Source organism: Miniopterus natalensis, chromosome 9, assembly GCF_054644295.1.
Source record: "Miniopterus natalensis isolate mMinNat1 chromosome 9, mMinNat1.hap1, whole genome shotgun sequence".
NCBI lineage: Eukaryota > Metazoa > Chordata > Mammalia > Chiroptera > Miniopteridae > Miniopterus > Miniopterus natalensis.
In genome coordinates this window covers 65,044,168-65,065,955 of record NC_142089.1, presented here as the reverse complement: position 1 = coordinate 65,065,955, position 21,788 = coordinate 65,044,168, and the positions used below count along the sequence as shown (strand labels likewise).

Genomic DNA, 21,788 nt, shown 5'->3' with positions numbered 1-21,788 from the left:
GAGAGGAAAGGAGGGGGAGAGAGAGAGAGGCAGAAACATCAATGATGAGAGAGTCATTGATTGAGCCCGCAACCGGGGCATGTGCCCTGACTGGGAATCAAACCCCGATTGCCTGAATCCTAGGTCGACGCTCAACCGCTGAGCCATGCCCGGCTGGGCAGCAATGATTTTTTAGATATGCTACCAAAAGCACAAGCAAGAAAAGCAAAAATTAGTGTGACTGCATCAAATTAGAAAGCTGCATAGCAAAAAGAAACAATAACAAAAATGAAAGGCAACCTATGGAATGGAAGAAAATATTTATAGGTCATATATCTGACAAGGAGTTAATACCCAAAATATATATAGAACTCATACAGCTGAGCAAAACCCCCCAAAAATCCAATTAAAAATGGGCAGAGGAACTGAATAATTTTTTAAAGAAGACTCCATGAAAGAATAAAAAGTACTACTTTACCCTGTAAACAGCAAACTCCAAGATTTGGTTAAGGTTAAAAATATAAATAAGTGAAGTTTGACCATTTGTGTGAGGGGGTTATGATCATTCATTCATAGAAAAATAGCATATTGCTAACATTCAGAGAGACTGCATTAGAGCCAGATCCAGTGTGATCAATTGTTCTGGTTTGCTGGGACTGAGGGGGTTTCCTGGGACACAGGTATTTTAGTGCTGAAACAGAGAAAGTCGCAAGCAAATTGCGATAAGTCAGTCACCATAAATTTGGTCTGACCGAGGCAGCAGCTCCTATGTTCTCAGGGACTTGTGTGAGAACGTACAGTGGAGCTCACTGATACACTGAAATGCTCCAAATAAGACTCATTCTCAGCAGCTCCCACAATAAGTATAACAAGAGTATTTGCAAATAGCCCAGGGTCTGTAATCCCTCTCCTAAGGAAGACACCGGAATGGAAGTGCGCACAGATGCATGCTCCCCGCTGCCAAGTCTCACCTGCTGGAGACTTTACCTGGGGAAGGGGCATCCATTCTTACCTGGGCAGATTCTACTCTTGGACTCATGGCCCAGTTCCTTTCCATCTTTTCAATGGCCTTGTACTATAATTTGTCCTGTCATTCTCCAGTATCTTCTGTCTTCTACATTTGCTCTTAAACATGTGTTAAAAAACGTATTCGATTAATTTCACATTCCTTTCTAGGTACCACTCTATCTTCTCATCTTTATAATCGGATTTCTCCACCATCTCCATTTCCTTACCTCCAGCGTACTTTTCAGCCCATTCCAAACTGGCATTTATCTCCCCCACTTTCTGAAGCTTCTCTCGTCTGGGTTGTCATCGCCCTCCGACGTCATCGGTTCAATGGACCCGCTTGGTCTTTGCCTGGCTTGAACTTCTACCAGCCTTTGATTCTGTGGTCTCTGTGCTTCTCAGAGCTTTCTCTTACCTTGGCTTTCATGCGCTACGTTCACTTGGTCCCTTGGTTTTCCTCCTAACTCTCTGGCCATTTCTTTTTTTAAAATCCTCTGCTATCTTTTTCATGGTTACCTTCTTTTCTGCTCTTCATTAGTACTCCGAAGGGGTTGTGTTACTTAGATTGAATTATTTAGATTGTATAACTCACATTCAGGGCTCCACTAACCATGAAGCAGCAGACTACTCCTAAATCAGTATTTTCACAGACCTGTCGTCAGAGCCTGCTAGACGTTTCCACTTGTATACACCGCCTTGAATTCAATATGCTTAAATCTGAAATTGTGTTTGTCTGCCCCGTTGCTCTTACCAGAAACAAGGAAGTAAACATTGAGTTGTTGGCCTCTCACATCTCCAAAATCCTCCTAATTCCCTAATCTTACCGATTCTGGCTTTTTTTTTTTTTAAATCCTCACCTGAGGATATTTTTTCCCCATTGCTTTTTCAGAGAGAGTGGAAGGGAGAGAGAGAGAAAGGAACATCAATGTGAGAGAGACACACACCGAGTGGTTGCCTCCCACTCGGGCCCAGACCGGGGCCGAGCCTGGAACCGAGGTACGTGCCCTTAGTTGGAATCGAACCTGGGACTCTTCATTTCCCGGGCTGACGCTCTAACCACTGAACCAAACTGGCCAGGGCTTAATTCCGGCTCCTAAGTAATGTGTGAAGCGGTTTCCTTTTCTCCCACCCCATTGCTACCACCAGCATCATTTCTCACCTGAACTAGTGAATCAGAGTCTCACCTAGAAGCACTCGATTGAAGTTTGCTTCTGGTCAACCTATTTCAATGCTGCAGCCAGGGTGATATTTAAACAAAGACCTGGTAATGTCAAGTTGCTTAAAAAGGCTTCCCATGGTCTTTAGTTCAACTCTTAAGTTTACCGATTCCTTCTCATTGTCCCATCAAATTTCTTCACTCTAATCTCAAAGAACTCTCCCTCAACCTTTCCATAATCCATCCCTACTGAATTCTGTAAATCCCTCAAATGCACTATGTGTTTCTGCCTTCTGCCCTTTAAGCACACAGTTTTCTCTGCTTTGAAACTCCTTTTTCCTATTTATTTTCTGACTCTCATTCATACAGTTCTCAGCTTGAACGTCCCTTCCACAGGTCTTTCCCCACCCTGTGTATCAGTAGTTATTAGTCCTTGGTTCCACAGTAGAATCAGCTAGGGACATTTTAAAACATCAGTGATCCAATTTAACAGCCCTGGGATGGGGTGTGAATCAGAGCCACCTGGAGGGCTTGTTAAAACCACAGGGCAACACTGATGCTGCTGGTGTGGGGACCACACTTTAAATCATTGCTCTAGATTAGAAATCATTGGTCTAGATTAGACTAAGTTTGGGCTCCAGCCATGTGTTTTCATAGCATTCGTGCATTTCTTATCACCACTTTATTATTGTCACTTTAAAAAAAATTATCTTTCCTGTTAGAAAGGAAAAAGACAATCTTTGTGAGGTCAGGCACCCTGGCTTTCTCGTTTACCGTTTACCCTTAGGGTCCAGCACTGTGCCTGGCACATAATAAGGATTTATTTAATATTTGTTGAATTAATAAATGAAAGGCTATGTTTGAGTAAGAAGGTGGTATGTAGACTACCTATGAATGAATTATGGCAGTAATGATATAAGATTAGAGTTTGCTGTGTGTATCTGTCTTTAACATGTTTTAACTTTGTTTTTTGGTTAACAATTCATTCAAAACCTTATTGAGGGCACTCATTATATGTGCCTCAAGGTGTTTCTATGGTCTAGTTCTCCTTCTTATCACTGCTACTACTACCCTTAACATATATAAAGAAGCAACAAGTGAATTTATTTTGGCTAATTGTGGTACAACACAATTTCATGAAAACCTGACATTATTTTTTTACTTCTCACCCGAGGATATTTCCATTGCTTTTCAGAGAGTGGAAGGGGGGGAGAGAGAGAGAGAGAGAAAGAGAGAGACATCGCTGTGAGAGAAACACATCGATTGGTCCCCTCCCATAAGCACCGCGATGGGGGCCAGGGATTGGGCCTGCAGCCGAGGTATGTGCCCTTGACCAGAACCGAACCCGAGACCCTTCAGTTAAAGGGCTGCCACTCTAAACACTGAGCCAAACTGGCCAAGGCCTATACTTATTTATTTATTTATAAATAAATATATATTTATTTATTTATTTTAAAATATATCTTTATTGATTTCAGAGACAGGAAGGGAGAGGGGAAGAGAGAGATAGAAATATCAGTGACGAGAGGGTCATTGATCAGCTGCCTCCTCCACGCCCCCTGCTGGGGATCGAGCCCGAAACCCGGGCATGTGCCCTGACAGGGAATTGAACCTCAATCTCCTGGATCCTAGGTCGATGCTCAACTGCTGAGCCACACCCGGCTGGGCTGCACTTATTTTTAATGTGTACATGTGTGTGCTCACATGATTGAGTGTATGGTAGAATATATTTTAGAAATGCCTTAGAGTGGAAGAGAACCAAAGAAGACTAGAAGTTGGACATTGTAAAGAGCTCCAGTGCCAAAAATTTAATTCTTTAGAATTGACCAAGCAGAAACTTCCTTCAGCCTTGATAAGGCTGTTATGGAAATTATATTGGGGGGGGGGGGGGGTGGTGGTGGTGTCCTGAAATGGATTAAAATCTTTTTATTGCCTGCACACTATCTTGAATTTTCTATTTCTGGAGGGAAAGACAAGCATAATTTATAATTTGTATTCACAAAATATTACATGTTTATTTATCATCTGTTGACTATTTACTGTATGGAACACAATTCTAGAAAAAAAAGATACATTCTGTTCTCATTCATACTTTAGTATGGGAGCCATGCAAGTCCCCTTCCCAGACAAGTGCATACCTACTGTATTGCATTTCAGTAAGGATACTAGCCTTGGGTGGGGAGCTTAATACAGGTTATCTCTTGTCTGTGGATCAAACCTAGGGGTACATTCTGACATAGACACTTATTTAAAGAATTGCCACTTAAAGAAGTTTATTGGACTGTTCAGCCCTTGGGGATTGATGGATGAGATTCAACTGCATCATGCACACTGGAAAATGTGCAGAATTTTTATTTGTGTATATATGTGAATATTCTGAAGTGAGAGCTCATACTTTCATCATATTCCTCAAAGGGTCTATGATTTCCACAAGGATTAGAACCATTGCTCTAATGTGTAAACTGATGGAGGAGGAAGATGAGTTGATAAAGAAGTGGCCCTCTGGTTAGAGTTGCTACCAGGATTTCCCTAGGACTTTCCCCACGAATACAGGAGTAATCTCTGGTAGATGCTACGTTAAAAAGTATTTTAAAATCAAGCCATACTTTGCATATACTAGAGTATCTCAATAAAGAAACTTGGGTTGAATTATTTTGTAAAATACAGAATTTAAGAAAAACATCATCTATATTCATAAATTCTGCTTTTGTATAGAACCCTTCTATTGAGATATCTATGGTAGTACCACTAGGGCCACCATGACTGCTGCTCCAATGAACTCTACTAGAATTTATTATTTAATTTGTGTTTACCATGTGCCAGAGACTCTCTCTATATTTTTCTGATTTTTACAACAATTATACATGGCAGTTATCTGCCTTTTATAAGTGAGGGGACCAAGGCTCAGAGAGACAAGGAAACTTACTCTAGATGAGACAGCTTCTTATTCAGTGGAACCAAGATTTGAACCCAGCATTGGCAGATTCAAAAGTCTATGCTCTGTTTGTATAGCATGATGCTGATTTACTTTATGGTAAAGTGGTTTAATCAGGTGTTTCTGATTTCAGGAACTGAAAGCAATTTGAACTAGTTATTATAATTTTTTTTGTTAAACCTTATCTGAGGATATATTTTCCATTGACTTTTAGAGAGAGTGGGAGGGAGTGGGGGGGGAGAGAGAGAAACATCTATGTGAAAGAGACACATCGATTGGTTGCTTCCCACATGCACCCCAACCAGGGCCAGGGATCAAGCCTGCAACCCAGATACGTGCCCTTGACTGGGACTCGAACCCGACACCCTTTGGTGCACAGGCCTATGCTCTAATCACTGAGCCATAGCGGCCAGGGTGCACTTTGAACTCGCTTTAACAAAAATTTGTTATAAGGACAAGAAGTGTCTTGAGGAGCTCAAAGACAGGAACGCAGGTGGCTTTGGAAGGAACTGTAACTGAGACCTGTTAAAGCATCATTCCCTCTCTCTGACTCTTATCTCACCTTTTCTCTTACACATTGACTCTGTTCCCTCTTTGGCTTTTTCTGCTGCTCCTATAGATGATGATGATGGAATATGGCTGCTGCACAGCTTCCGTCAAGTACAGAGATTGGCTGTCCCTAAGTCCCAATTCCAAATTCCTGGTAGAAAATCCGATTGGCTCTGTTTCAGACAAACATCCATTCTGGGTCCAGTTAGCTTTAGCTAAGGAGGCAGAATTACACTGTCTAAACAAGGCTGCCATGCGATTTGGAGGCACTGTCCTTTATTGGTAGGATGTCTGACTCTTGTCTTTTCTTACTCACCTGGTTTGACCACCACCCATTTTGGGTGTTCTAATTGTGACATGAAGATGCCTAAGGATTCCCTTCCAGGTTTGACCCAAGATTATAGCTCTTTGAAGAGGAAACAAAACTAGGACAGGCTTGGCCAAAGTGTTGTCATGTGAACGATTTTCCCATTTCAAAAGACATTGACATTGTCCCTCTATTGCTCCATTGCCCTTACATGTGTGTACACACACACACACGCACACACACACTCTTTACATAGGAGCATGCTTTACAGTGTCTGCTCAGAAGAAACCACCTGCCTCTTGTCTCCTTACAGTTCAACTTTTGCCTTGGGCTACCCTAGCAGCAACTCCACTGACTCCCTTTGTAAATAGAACCCTCCCCATCACCTGGTGTCCTTTCTATGTCTTTGTGATAATGCTGAGAGTTCTTTCCCCAATAATCATTACTTATCCAGACGTGGGCCCAGTTACTCTCATTGGGCACAATGGGAAGAATGAATTTACCTAGGGTCTCTTGGGAACAAATGGTGGCCGCCAACTTCTTTTTCACCTGAGGCAGCTCCTGAGGAAGACAGTGAAAGCTCAGCACCCGGTTCCTGACACCAACACTTTGTATACTCTTCTGCAGCTGTAAAGAGAAAGTTAAGGAGAAGATGGTAAATGGCCAAAACTCAGGAACATTAAGTGTTCCAAAAGTTTGTTTGCAGGTCAGTGGTTTAGAATTTGGAACTCAGTTTACTATGGAAACAATATTATACTTGCTAGTTTAGGTTTCTAGCCAAACTGCAAATGGTCATTTGGTCTGCAACATAGCAGGAATGGTAATTATAATCTTGAAATTTTCTCGCCCTTAAAATTGCGGTCTGGACTCTTCTGGGTCTAACGCCCTAATTCATTAGCTCCCTGAATCCTAATCCCGCTGAACTTCTGTAACGTTGGGTGCTCTCTGGAAGCTCCATTTTCTCTCCATCTAAGGGAGGCAGGGCGAATGGTGCACGGGTGAGTGATGGGTGGGGGCTCGGGGTGTTGAAAGATGCAGGTGTACTAGATGCCGCGAAAGGGAGGGCAGGGAGGGTAGGGAGCAGTGGGCTCGACGTCCTTAGCGAATCCCACAGGACAGGGAGTCTGGGAAGAGTTAGGGTAAAGGACGATTAGCATCAGTTTGTCACCGCCTGCCTGTGTTTAAAATCTTCATTAACTGTTGTTTCCCGCATGCCGTCCTTGGAGCTGTTCTTTCCCCCAGACCAGTTTGCAGTAAGCGAGTGAAGAATGTTACAGCGTTTCCCATTTGTTGAGCTGAACGGACTCCCCGAACTCAGCCCCGGGGGGCAGGCGGGTGCCTGGGCCCCGCAGCAGCCCGGCCGGGTGATGGGAAGGGAGGCGCCTTCTGGCTTCTTTCTAATCTAATCGGTGGCTGTGTAATGCAGCCGGGCCCCTGCATATGCGGCCTTAGGGGACGATTTCGTCCCCTTTGCTGTCTTGAACCCAGACGACTTTACATTCTCAGCAAACAGATGGACAGCAAGGCTGACATGGGATCTTGTCCTAAAATAGTCTTCGAGTCATTCCTCTTGACTGTTTACTCTCCCAGGAAACTCACTCCTTCCTCCTCCTGGGAGACCGTCGCTGAGAACTACCGTGCTGAGATTTGTTGGCTTCTCAACCCAGGGTATATTTTGTATTTTCCTTCTTGGTCAAGATTGGGCTTTTGCTAAGGTAGGAATACTGTCTAATATGTCTTGGCCTAACATCTGGCCTTTTGCCCTAAGTAGATGTTTAAAAATAGGATTACAAGTTTTGCATCAACCTTCTATTTTTGCCCTCCTTCCGAAAACGGTTCTGATATGAGAACAAGGAGAGCTTGATCTCACCTGTAACTTTATTTTGGGAGGCATGGGTGCTCCAGCAGAAAGTCACTGGACTTGGTTTTTAGGTTCTAGTCCAAGCTGTGCGAGTAACGCCTGTTTGACCTCAGGAGAGATGGCTCATTTTTCGGTGCTCAGTGTTTTCATCTGTAAAAAATGGGATGATACAACTGCAACTGGAAGGTGGTTGTGAATATTCAATGAGATGACGTTTGTGAAAGCACCCATGTGAGGGAGCATGGTTATAGTAACAGATTTCGATTAGTTTTTCAGAGGTTAGAACTATCCTTCCTGTATAGCAACATAATTTAAAGTGAGCAAGGAGTGATTCACTTACAGATTTATTTATTGTAAACCTAGAGTATTGTGCTCAGCACCTTTTATTCAGTTCTTGCAGAATAGTGGTAATAATATTCATGCCTTTGTCGCTTCATCCCCCATTTGATTTTTTGAATGCGGTATAAAATGAAGCATGATGTAGCCCAGAATGTCTCCACCTTGCTCATTCGGGAGGTTTACTGTGAAGTCAGTGTACCTTCTGGCAAGAGGCATAAACTGATATGCTATCAAAGGACCATCTCGAGCAATCTGAACTGTTGAACTGAAACAGTCAGCCCACCACCCCAGGGTACAGCATTCTTCTGAGGATGGTGGTATCAGCATCTGTGTTGTCCGAGGTCCTGTGGGGGTATGTGTTAAAACTGCAGGATGAAAAGATTGGAATTCCCCCCTCCCCCCAGAATTTAAGCAGTAACATATAACAACATTGGTCACTCTGAACACCTTTTTCCTCTGTTGGTCCAAAAGGATACAGTTTGGATTGGCGATTTTCCATATAACCACGCAGGAGGAGAGCTGTAGCAAGCTTTAGCATGTGCATGCGAATTAGGTCATAGGACAAGAAGACCGGGCTTGAAAGGGCCCCCTAATCCCCATAGAACGACCCAGGGGCCTTGCACCAAAGTTTCTATCATTTGTGCTGATTTGTTCTCGCCCTTTCCTAGGGAGGTAAATGAGTCTCTCCTGCTCACCCTATTTCTCAGGTCTCACGGAACTTTTTATCTTTATTCATGAATGCTTATCAGGGCAGTTATAAAATCCTTTCCTGTCTTTAGATAAAATCTGAAAGTACTCATAAATCGCTAATGAGCCTCGTTGGGTTAAAGAAAGCACTGGATACTACAATAGGATTCAGGTCAGAGTTGATTGTGATTACCTTTTGTTTTTATTATAGCTTGAAAAAGTTTGTAAATTCGTAGTTTTAAAGTTTGTTTTTTAAATAGTATGCCTTGGTTGGAAAATTTTGTGTTCTGCCATCAACAACGCCTATCGGTTATCGATCTCTTTTCCTTTGCTCATGTGGTTGCTTCTGCCCAGCCCCTTCCCTGTTGGCTCCGCACCCTTCTAGCTACTACACTCTCCCCACCCTGCATGGCTGGGCTCAAAAAGCTGCTGTCCAGGATCGGGTACAGCACTGCTCTGGCTTATTTACATGTCTGTCTTTTCCTGTACCACTTGAAGTCTTATGTTTTATTTATTTTTTTTAAAAAAAATGTTTTAATTGCTTTTTAGAGAGAGGGGAAGGGAGAGGAATAGAGAGACTGAAACAACAATGAGAGAGAAACATCACTGATCAGCTGCCTCCTGCACGCCCCCAACTGGGGATCGAGCCCGTGGGAGTCAAACCCGTGCCCTCTTGGTTCCTGGGTGGATGCTCAGCCACTGAGCCACACTGGCTGGGCTGTTTTATTTATCTTTGTATTCCCAGCACCAAATAAAGAACCTGGTAGGTAATATGAGCTTAATAAATGTTTGCTGAATGAAGGAATGAGCACTGTAATAGGGTAAGAGCATTGTACAAGGGAGGGAGACCAGAGGAGGCTATCTAAACATATGGCAGAGGAAGAAAATGGAGGGGGGTTGTCCTAGAAAAGATGTAGACTTTGAGTGAGTGACATTTTGGGGAATGAGCAGCTATTCGCTAGGTGAAAAAGGCAGTGAGGAACGGCCTGGGCAAGTGGAGAACTGGAGGAATTTGTGAATGAGAAATTTGGGTGCCTGAAATAGTTTGGTGTGTCTGGAGCTTAGATGCAAAGTAAAAGGAAAGAAGATGAATTTTAAAAGGTCAGAAAGTTATGTTACTTTGTGCCAATTAAACAAATCATTTAAGGGTGAGGTGGGAGATGAGCGGAGGAGGGGGAAGGAGGAAAAATGGGGGACATCTGTAATACTCTTAACAATAAAATAAATTTTAAAAAATCACTTAAGGCCCTAGTCAGCATGGATCAATGGTTAGAGCCTTGGCACTGAAGGATCGCGGGTTTGATTCCTGGTCAAGGCCATGTACCTGGGTTGCAGGTTCGATCCCTGGCTCCCGTCAAGGCTTGTGTGGGAGGCAGCCAATTGATGTGTCTCTCTCACATTGATGTGTGTTTTTTTTCTCTCTCTCTCTCCTCCCTTCCACTCTCTCTAAAAAAAATTCATGAAAAAAATAACCTCGGGTGAGGATTGAAGAAAAAAAATCACTTAGGTTATTAGTCAGAATAACCTCTCTGATGCCCTGATCAATTGTATAATGCCAGGTGGGATTAGATCTCATGGGGTCAGGTCATTTGATGAGGTGAGTTATTGTTTAGCAACATGGGCTTTTAAAAAATTGCATAAAATGATCATAAAGTTTTATATTGATAAAGAAATACCCTATAATACCCAAGAAAAGTGTGAAAAATTAGACAACTGTACAGTCATTATAATCAACATAGTATTGACCTAGCAATTCACAGATAGATCATTGGAATAGAGTCGATTCAGAAATAGATCATTCAGAATAGATCATTGAAAATATAGAAAACAATATTTGATACCTGTTTCAGTTTTTATTGAAAAAAATCCTGGATTACTTAATAAATTGTTCTGTTATAGGTAGTTCCCTATCTGGTTAAAATATAACAGGACTCATCATATACCATTTAAATACAGTTCCTTGGTAGGTTAAATACAAATAATAAAAAAAAAGCAACAATTAACATCTCAAAAAAATATCTAGGGAAGCGCACATGTACAATCTAAAGCTTGGGAAATCTTCTCAAGACTGGAAACCCTGGAAGCTATATAGGAAAAGAAAGGGGTATCACAACATATATAACCAAGAACCATTTTATGGAAATAGTAGAATAAAATAAATCAGCAGACATCAGCTATGTGTGGAAAAGTCTTCGTAAAATGTATTGCAGCCAAGTGTTCATATCTATAGAGCTCTTATAAATAGGAAAAATATAAACTATACTAAAGCACCATGGGCAAAGAATATGAAAAGATGATCCGCAGAGCTAAGATAAATGGGGTGTGTGTGCTAGCATGCAGCAGTATGCCTAAATGAACACAGAGAAAAACACTTAGAAGGCACCCCAGGCTATTAACTTGGGCGCATGGGTGAGTGAAGGGCCGATGTGAGCGGAAAGTGAAAAAGAAGTATTATGACACTCTTCTCACAGACTACTGAGGGAGACAGACATGAATAGCGTGCTCCGTAGGTGCCAAAGTTGAGGAATAAAGAGAGAGCTGAGTTAGAGGAGGAAGGAAAGGCCTCTGCACTTGAAAACAAACGACTCTGGGCGGTAACTTACTTTCTTCAGCACTGGCCTTACGAGATCATTAATTACTTGCAACTAGTGACACAGTGACTTCCGTGAGGTGAATATAGTCATGAGGGTCAGGCAGAGAGCATGCATTTAAAAATCATTGTGGGGTCCTTGGAGAAAGGTACTTTGCAAAGATGTATCGCAAAGCTGCAATTACTGCTTATTTAAACTGATCTTCATATATTTAATCAATTTTGATACCTCTCCAGCGGCCAAGGGGAATAAGGGGGACCCACTTAAGGATCACTGATTTGTGAGAAAGCTCTCTCTGAGGTTCCCTTTTGCTGGCAACGCAGGAATTGCTGAACAGTCTTTGGTTTTTGCTACAGCGTTAATACCAAGCAAGGTCTCTGCGGGGGCTCCTTGTGAGGGCTGTGCTGTGGCATGTGCTGTGGGGAGCTGTGCTGAACCAACCCTCTTAGGACGTCCTAAGGAGAATGTGGAGGGCTTTAGATGAAAAGTAGTAGGTGTGGGAGGGAAATAGACCTTCTCAGTGTAGGATTTTTTTTTTTCCCTTGTGGAATACAGAATAGGATCCCTTCCTCTCAAGGTGCCTGCATTTCTCCATCCAGCCCTGGGTTCCATGCCCTTAATTTTGGTCTCTTTGATCTGTTGCAGACCGTAGTGTTTGTTGTTTCTATCTGGCTCCTGATTTCACTGGGGACTTTATGATTCACTGTTTTGCAGGAAGAGGGACGAGACGGGTGAGAGGGAGAAAGCAGGAAAAGAAGGGAATCGGACATCTATGTTACAGAGAAAACAAGTTTTTAAGGCGCCTTTAAAATAAAGTTCCCCTGGAAAATTACCATTATAGCAGCCCCCCACCTATGAGTAATTTGGTCCCGGCAGAGTGGAATCTTAATTTGAAGAATGAGGTTCCTCATGATTTAAGCCAAGAAATAGTTTGGCTCTTCCTTCAGGGGAGCCCTCTGTCTCATGTAGGATATGGATGCACAGTGCTGAGCTTTTCGTGTCCTATACACCGATTAGTACACTGTCCGGGATGACAACGATGGGAACATAGTTTGGGGATGTTTTTTCGATTGTCTGCTATACGGGAATTAGGAAGAGATGGTAATAATATTAGTAGAAGGATTAAGGCAGACTTTGCACGCATAAGGATTCTCAAGACTGTTTCATGTGACTTTCTAGTGGAGAATCTTAATTCCGGGCCAGTGCAGTCATTTTTTTCTAGAGTTAGGTGATAAACAGGGGTGCTGGGGTTCACGTTCCTGCCTGGGCTGGTAACCCCGGCTGGCTAGTGGTGGTGTACGTGGGATGTTAAGAGTCTCGAACAACTGAATCCTTTAGACTCTTGCTCCCTGATTCAGTTTCCATCCTGGGCCACGGAGGGTTCTCATGCGGATAATGGCAATGGAAGTTTGAGATGACAGTCATGCGCTGCTCAGTGGCAGGGATCTGAGAAATGTGCTGTTAGGGGATTTTGTCATTGCATGAACATCATAGAGTGCACTTAAACTTAGATGGTATAGCCTGCTACACACCTATTGTCCTAGGCTACAAGCCTGCATATCATGTAAAAAGCACTGAGATTAAATCAAGCACAAGAGAAAATGTTGCAATCAAGAGATGGGTTAACAGGAGAGGATGAGGCTGCTACCAGCATAACACGGCATCGTTTTACAGCAACATTTTTTTTTATAAGCAGAAAGAGTACATTCTAAAATAACAATAAAAAGTACAGTGTAATAAATACATAAACCAGTAACATAGTCATTTATTATCATTAAGAATTATGTACTGTACATAATCGTGTGTGTGATGCTTTTATACAACTGGCAGCTGTATGTGTGTTTACATCAGTGTCACCACAAACACATGAGAACTGTGTGGTGCTATGATGTTACAATGGCTAGGGTGTTATAAAACACTAGAAAAATTTTCAAATCCATTATTTTATTTTATTTAAAAAAAAAAAATCTTTATTGATTTCAGAGAGAGGAAAGGAGAGGGAAAGAGAGAGGTAGAAACATCAATGATGAGTCGTTGATCGACTGCCTCCTGCATGCCCCCCACTGGGGATGGAGCCCGAAACCCGGGCCTGCGCCCTGACGGGAAATCAAACCGAGATCTCCTGGATCATAGTTTGATGCTCAACCGCTGAGCCACACCGGCTGGGCGAGATCCATTATTTTTTTTAAAGCACATACACTGTAGAGTTTATTGATGATCTTAATTTTCCTTTAAACTCATTTGTCACCAGTTAAAATAAAGGTGATTTAAAATAAGTATTACATGCGTTTCAGTTTTTCCTAATGTGGCATTTAACATGTGTTTTCTTAAATTAAATTTATTGGGGTTAATAAAATTATGTACATTTCAACTGTACCATTCTATAATGTATCACCTGTATATTACATTGTGTGCCTACCACTCAAAGTCAGTTCTCCTTCCATCACCACGTATTTGACCCCCTTTACCTTTTCCCTACCTTCCCCAGCCCCCTTTCCCTGTTGCCTGTGTCTATGAGTTTTTGTTTCTTTGTCTTGTTTGTTCATTTACTGCTTTCAGCTCAGCCCCATTATAATCTATGAGACCACCGTCACATATGTGGTCTGTTGTTGACCAAAACATTTAGGTCGCCCGTGACTGTATTCTGGCCAGGTTTTTCTTGTTGGGGCCCCCTGGTTTTGACTTGCTCTGTGAGATGTTGAGACACTTGTACGTATGAAATAGAACCAAATGACAAGTCCTCCTATACTCAACACCCTCGGTAAAGGATGAATTGGATGGATAAGATGGGCACCATCAGATGCAACAGAAAAATGCAAATGAACTTGCAGCTGTTTGGAAATGAGAAATCACCACATTGTCAGTGGCAGGACACCATGACCTTTGCCTTAAATTTTTCCTGTGGAGAAAGAATTGAACCTATTGCAGAAGCTGGTTTCCCAATACTGGTGCTCTGTCATCTGATTTCTTGAAACTGAACAAATCATTAAAAAATTTTTTTATGTTTTAACACAGGATGTAACTAAGATGTCACATCTAAGTTACATAGCTTACATATTAAGGTAGATGAGAATTTTAATTTCAATAGCACAAGAATGAATCTTGAATTTTCTTTATATTAAAGAAAAAACTTTTCCAAAAAAGAAATCCTACTTATTGATTCTCTTCTTATGTAGGACTATAATGCATTTAAAAATACATATCTTTATTGATTTCAGAGAGAGGAAGGGAGAGAGAGAGAGAGAGATAGAAACAGTAATGATGAGAGAGTCATTGATCGGCTGCCTCCTGCAAGTCCCTGATTGGGGATCGAGCCGGCAACCCCGGCATGTGCCCTGACCAGGAATCAAACCACGATCTCCTGGATCCTAGGTCAATGCTCAGCCGCTGAGCCACGCCCGGCCGGGCTACAGTGCATTTTTAAAAAATGTGTTTTCATTGACTTTAGAGAGAGGAAGGGAGAGGAAGAAAGAAACATCAATTGGCTGCCTCCTGCACTATCGAGACAACCCAGGCATGTTCCCTGACCGAGAATCCAACCGGTGACCCCCGGGTGCATGGCATGATGCTCAACCTACTGAGCCACACCAGCTAGGGCAGGAATACAGTGCATTTTACAGTACATATTATTATTATCTATTATATACTATGGCATATATTATCACATAAGTATCTTACACATAAATATCTAGTAATCTAGTAAGTATATTTTTGTATAGTTTTGCCTCATATGCAGGGAAAACTTTAAGTATGCTTTGGGTTTATTTTGGTTTTGCTCTATATACCTTTAGATACATTACAAGTTAATTACAATTCCTACAGTTTGGGTTACTTACCATTCATGTCAAGATTTTGTTTGCCTTTTCTTTGGAAAGATCTGTAATTCCGATTAGGAAAGAATTCTCTATTACGATGTAGGTCAATATGACTGTAATCTCTGGTGGGCAGTTTGTAATACTACGTTTTTTATTGCTTAGAAAGATAAAAAACAGTTTTATAGACTGCAGTGGCTGGATTCTACTTCGGAGTCTATGATATTGAACCTTACATTTATTTTTCCAGTCTAAAAGAAGCAGTTCCTTCTTGGATTTATTTGAGGGCTCCTCTTTATTTACCCTTTAAGGACTGGCATTCCTTTGATTCTCTTTTATGATCCCTTTCTTTTCGCTTCCCCGTTTCCTTCCTTCTTAGGTAAGTAACATTGAATGAGTTCCTAGTGTGTGGCAGGACCGGGCCATGCTGTGCGGTCGAGCAGGTTGTGTACTGCACAATCCAGAAGGTGGCATTCACTGCACCACCCCCAAGACTTAGTGCCACCAGGCACTGAGCTAGCTTATTTCAACCCCTCATTTAACCTCACAACCACCTATGAGGTGAATATCCATTGTTCCTACTTAATAGAGGAGAAAGCTGAATTGTGGGTACGTTCAAACTCGTTTAAACTTACATAATAATGAATGGGTGATAGAATTTGTATGGGTCCAAAGCCTCTGATTCTCTTAACAGCATGCCACCTTTTGTGGATGATTCTGGCTCTTGGTTATCTCATCCGTGGCTACAACCCAAATTATGGTAATTCTCAAAGATCCTCTACCCCAGATCTCTCTCCGTTGCCAGCCTACTAGACAAGTTTCCCACTATGTCCCAGAGGCACCTCAGATTCTGCACAATTAAAATGGAATCGTCGTCATTTTCCTTACGACTGCTCTTCCTTTATTCCCAATCTCAGTTAGTGGCACCAACAGCCTGGGCCCTCCTCTCTCCCTCATCCCCCACGTCCAGTCAGATCTATCAGGTCCTATTACTCCTGTTTCTGAAATCTCTCTCCATTTGTTCCCTTCCTTTTCATGTCAGTTGTCACTACTGTTAGTTGAGGCCCTCATTCTTTTATTCTGAATGCACCCACTCTTTCTGAATGATAAAAAGCATCGCCTAAAGTCTCACACGTCTAGGCCTTTGCGTTGGCTGTTGCCTCTGACGGGTTCACCTTTCTCTACCTTCCCTAATCAGCTACTTGAGGACTCAGCTTTTAAGCCACTTTCCCAGGGATGGCTTCCGTGATTCTTTTCATCAATCCCTTTCCTTAAGTTAAATTATTTTTCTCTGTACTCCCATGGCACATTACATTTAAGTCTGTCACATCACTCATCAGAATACGCTGAGAATTGCTTTGCTTCTCTGACGCATTCCCTGGACTGAGAGCTCTCCGAGGACAGGGACTACATCCAACTTATCTTTTGTCTTCCAAGCATCTAGCAGCTTTTCTGGGAGGAGATAAAAAAGTGCTTGAGGGAATGAATGAATGCACACAGTGGGCTCATTAGGCATATTGGAAAAAATTGTCACGTAATACTGTAGTGTTCTACATATTTATTTAGTCCAACTAAAATTTGAATGCAGTTTTTATAAACTTGCATGGTTAAAATAATGCTGATGTTTTTAAATTATACAATATATTCCCCTTCCAACCATTTACAATAACAGGCAGCCTTTATTATTGCTTAAGCCCATGTTTTCATTCATATTGGCAACAGCTTCTTCCCTTATCCTGTTGATAAGAGATTATAACCCAGTTGCACCGTAGTTTAAAAAGTGGACTCTGTTTTGAACTTTGGTTTAAGGTGTCAAACTTTTTTGCATCAACACTAATGAGTAAACTAACCTCTTAGAAGGTGCTTTATTTACCTTTCTTGATTCCTGCCCATCAACGATGGTCACTACACCAAGAAAATGCCTTGAGGTTGATTATTTCAGAACCTAAGCTACTGCTAAATTTGAAGTTAGACATCTGTGGGGGTGGTTTTCATTTAACATGTACCTTTTTCATCTAAGACAGATTTAGGTCTCATTCCAGCCCTGCCCCCTATCTGGTTCAAGACCACCACTTATATCTCCCTGGACATCAGTTTCTTCATTTTTAAAATTAAGTGTTTGGACTAAACTAGCTAAAAGAACTTTTCAAATTCAAATATCCTCTGGTTCTATTACTTTGGGTTCCCACTGTGAATTTTCTTACCGTCTTGTTTCCCTTGTTCACTTTCCCTTCCTCCCCCACTAGTGGAGTGGTCCTCCTGCCTTCCTACCACCACACACATAGATACACTGTGTTCTTCAGCACCAGGCTTTGACCTGAAGGTTTTCTTCAACATGGAGAGAGCTGAGCAGCAGTGTGCTGTGTGCTCTTCCTTCACTGGCCTGCTCGAGTCCCTTCCACAGGGGTTTTCGAGTCCCTTCCTTTTAGCAAGCACATTCTTGAGTGCAGTTGCAAAAGCAGAGGGAGGTGCAGAGTGAGCACAGAAAGATTTCTTGTATCACAGTAGAGGCATTTCTAAATTGCAACAGATTTGGGACTGTGATTTTGACCTCTGGGGGGTGTGGGGTGCAAGTAGGTATATATTCTGTTATCAACATTACACAAATTAACTAAGGTTTTGGAGTAAGGAAGGCACATCATAGTCCCCAGGGCTTCCAGATCACTTTGTTACATTTTCTTTAGCTGAGAGTACAGCCTGCTAGGTTACTAAGTGTTCCCTACATAATTTGTCGACAAAGCATTTCAAGCGAAAGCATTGTTTCATAAAGGTGTGCCTGCATTTTATGAGGTAAACTAAGACAGTCTTGATTTCATTTGCCTGCATTTCCATTTTATTATTAGACACAAAAGGACAAATCAGGTACAAGGTGTTCACCACCACCAAACCAGTATTACATGAAATGTTAAAGGATCTTCTTTAAGGGAAAGAAGAAGAAACAAAGATAAAAGTATGAACAACAAAATGGCAATAAATACATATCTACAACAATTGAATCTAAGAAACAAACTAAGCGAACAAGCAGAACAGAAACAGACTCAGATACAGAGACCATTTTGAAAGTTGCCAGATGGGCGGGGGGATGGGTGAAAAAGGTGACGGGTTTAGGAGTACAAATTGGTTGCTACAGAACAGTCACGGGGATGTAAAGTCCAGCATAGCGACTACAGGCAATAGTATTCTAATAACTAGGTACAGGGTGTTTTTGATGAGCTGTGCATAGAAAGTATTTATAAAAACAGTTTTCTGGCAAGGTGGGGGGGCAGGCCTGGCCTGTTGGAAGTAGAAGAAAAAAAAAATTAAAGAGCTGGGAAGGAGAGAGAGACAAAGGCGCGCCCGGAGGACACAGTGCAGAGAAGCCGCGAGCTGGGCAGGCCAAGAGGTGACACGTGTGGGCAGGATGACGGACGCTAGGGGCTGCTGCCGGGCGCCCCGCTCTGGAGCCCTGCGGCAGGCGGCCGTCCCAGAAGGACGGGGCAGAGCTGCTGGTCCGCGGAGCCAGCGCGGGAGGACCGGCTGGCGCCCGAGCCCCGGCGGCCGGCTCGGACAGGGTTAAGCCATCACCTGCCGCCGAAGTGCGGCTCGGGTGGGAAGTAGGAAGTGCCGCGCCCGAGCTTCCTGTATAAAGCAACGCGCGGCTCCGGGCGCCGCGCTCGGCTCCGCTCCGCTCCGCTCGGCTGCGCTCCGCTCGGCGGGGCTCCCGGGCGCCGCGCCGCTGCAGCTCCCCGCGGCGGGGGGCGGCTGGCCCTAGGTCCTCCCCCGCCTCCGCCCCCGCCCCGCCCCGCCCCCGCCTCGGGCCCGGCGGGTCTGGCGCCCGAGCCGCGTTCGGTCCTGCGGAGCGCGGAGCTGTCAGCTGCGGCGCGCGGAGGGCGCGCGGGAGCCCGAGCCCGCCCCTCCTCCCGGGCGCGCGAGCCGGCGCCGCCGGGGACCCTGGCGGCCGCCGAGGGACGCGGCTCCCCGGCCAGGTAGGTGCCGCGAGCTCCCCAAAAGCTGCAGGCGTAGCGAGACGGGGATGGTGTGGGACGGACGAGAGGGAAAACGGGGCGGGAAACTACGATGCCGGGGGTATTATTAGCTTTATGCTCTGCGTCTCGGGCTTCAGCCACACCGAACCGAATTCATGCTGAACGCCTTCGACACCTGTTAACTTTTAAAAAGAGATGTCTTTGTAAAGGTAAAAAGAAACTTATTTCGTTTCTACTAAAAACAGCCTCTACGGAATGGATTGGAAAATTCAAGGTTAGATCAGACCTCCCCATGTCTTAAAGGGAGACCAAAAGTTGGCATAACCTCGGCTGTCGCCCTGCTGCTGCCTGGAAATGCACAGCGCTGGGTTGACGCTCACGGATGTTAACGAGATGTTCTGTTATCCGCGGGCCCTTGGCCGCACAGCATGCTGATTATTTTGCCAGGTAACTGCTCACGACACAAAGTGAAACTCTGATCTTATGCTGCTCTTCTTGAATTTAAGTTGAAATGAGACTGACTCCTGCAGTTTCACCAGAGAAAAGGTATTTTAGCTCACTCTTTCCGGGGGTACCTTTTGCTTTTATTTTTAGTTTCAGGGATCCTGCTGTAAGCCTACGCCTGCTGTCTGTGCGTCTCGCATTCGGATTTCTCAGAAATGAATTCTCCTTTCTGGGAAAATGCACCCTGCCTTCCTGCTTCCCCTACAGCCTCGCACTTTCTCACTGCTTTCTGCCGCACATTTATCTTATCAAAACATGAGCCGGCGCTCCTGCGGGGACTATCCATGATCTTCTCACTTGGCCTTTCTAGATGTTTATTTGCACATAGCCAGGTATGAATGAAAGAAAAATGTACCTAACAGTTCCGAAGCAGCAGGTTGGGGGTGTCTGAGCAGAAGAGAAATAAAAGAACTTTGAGATGACTCAGTTTTTAGGGTGTGGGTAAGAGGAGGAAGGAACCCGGCCAGTCTTCACTGAGCTGCTGGCTCATTCAAGGGTCCAGGCTGCTGCAGCTTTCGCTGAGACGAACCTCTTGATCCCTGGTCCCTTGCGCTCTCATGCCTCTGCGGGGTCCTCCTGCCCTTTCCTCTGCCCTCCCTTCCCAGCCCTAGTCCTTCGCGTGGCTAACAGTCCCTTAAGCACTTCTGAAACTATTTGAGGAGAAGAGGGCGGGAGAAAAAGACTGATAGCGATGGCAGAGCCACAGAGCCACTTGGAGGGACCTGGATTAGGAAACCCAAGGCCGCGTTTTCTCCCAGCTCCTCCTGCCTTTCTCTTGCACACCTGTGACTGGTATTCTTTGTAGTGGGCAGAAACTGTGAAAAATAGGGGGAACCCCCCCCAAAAAAACCTGTTTCATAAGTAGCCTCTGTCTACTTGAGACTGTAAACATATATAGAGAATATAAAAAAGGTGTTGAATTGCAGAATTGGGTTGCCTAGCTTTTTATTTAAAACAAACAAATAAACAAACTCAACCAAAAAACCCCCCAAAACCAATCAGCCTAGATAACTTGCTCCCCCACTACTACTGTGCTGGAAGTGAGGTTTGAATGTGGTCAAACACTGTCTAAACCCAGGGCTTTACAAATATTTACAGTCATCGCTGCCAAATATCTTTGTGCTGAGCCCCAAGAACATTCTCAGCATTCAAAAGCCCTATTCTCATGAATGGTTTCAGTTCATTGGCAATTTAAAGGCATCCAGGCTCCCAAACTAGGTCAGCTTAAGACATGTCTTTTTTAAAAAAAATAAAAATAATTAGTTTTTGGGTCTCCCAGATTATGAACCAAGTTTTCTCAGTCAAACTCGACAGCAGAGAGAGAAGTTACGCTCTATCGAGAAAGAGAGAGGAAAAAAAAAGCTTATTTTACCTATGTAGTAAGACCATTTAGCTTCCTGAAAACTAGCTTTCTCTTCAATAATCTGAAAACATTTAATCTGAGAAAGTATATGTACATTTTTCTTCTTGGAAAGTAGTTTCAATATGTTAGATATTTAGAGACATTTATAAGGACACCAGAATCATTTCTCTGTAGTGTTTTTGCTAATTCTGACTTGTGTGTTGCCCCAGGCCTTGGCTAATGACATTACTTTCTTGTTAAGTGAGGTGTGTAGTGTTTGAAATCACCAGCTTGAGGTAGAGGTCAGGAATCATGCTGAACCCAGATGTTGATGGAGGAACAAAGTCCGAACAGTTTTGGTACTAACCTTACTTTGTGCAACTGATTATTCTGGATATGGGAAAGGGGCCAAGCCGCCCCACAAATCACACTTTCCACTTTGGGCTGTGTGGAACAGGTATCTGCAGCCGCTGCTCCTGAGTGCTGTGAATTTTTGTCAGGACTGCCTACCTTAATTTACAGACCTTCCTTAGCTACAGTAAATTATCAATATTTTCAGTGTTTGAATTGCTAGAAGTGAATGCAGATGAGAACCGGGCCTTTAGTATTTTCTCTCTCCCATGTACATTGAGAAAACTTATCTACTGTAGTATTGAGTGCCTACTGTTTGCTAGGTGTATGATAGGTACTGAGGATATAAAGATGTATAAGATGAGACCTCTGACCTGAAGGAATTCACATAAGCTTGGAAGT

At 43.3% G+C, this 21,788-nt stretch overlaps 1 protein-coding gene across 2 annotated transcripts in view; it reads left to right on the top strand.

Annotated features, from left to right (window-relative positions):
- The window catches only part of RNF144B (ring finger protein 144B), a 142,005-nt gene that overhangs the window by 54,920 nt on the left and 65,297 nt on the right, over positions 1-21,788 (top strand). The window contains exon 1 of one of the 2 annotated variants that reach the window (XM_016205153.2): positions 19,113-19,189. The exons of the other annotated variant lie outside the window; for it this stretch is intronic. The gene's annotated coding sequence lies outside the window, so the exon portion shown is untranslated. Of the gene's footprint in view, positions 1-19,112; positions 19,190-21,788 lie in introns of those variants that run through there. 2 annotated transcript variants of the gene reach the window in all.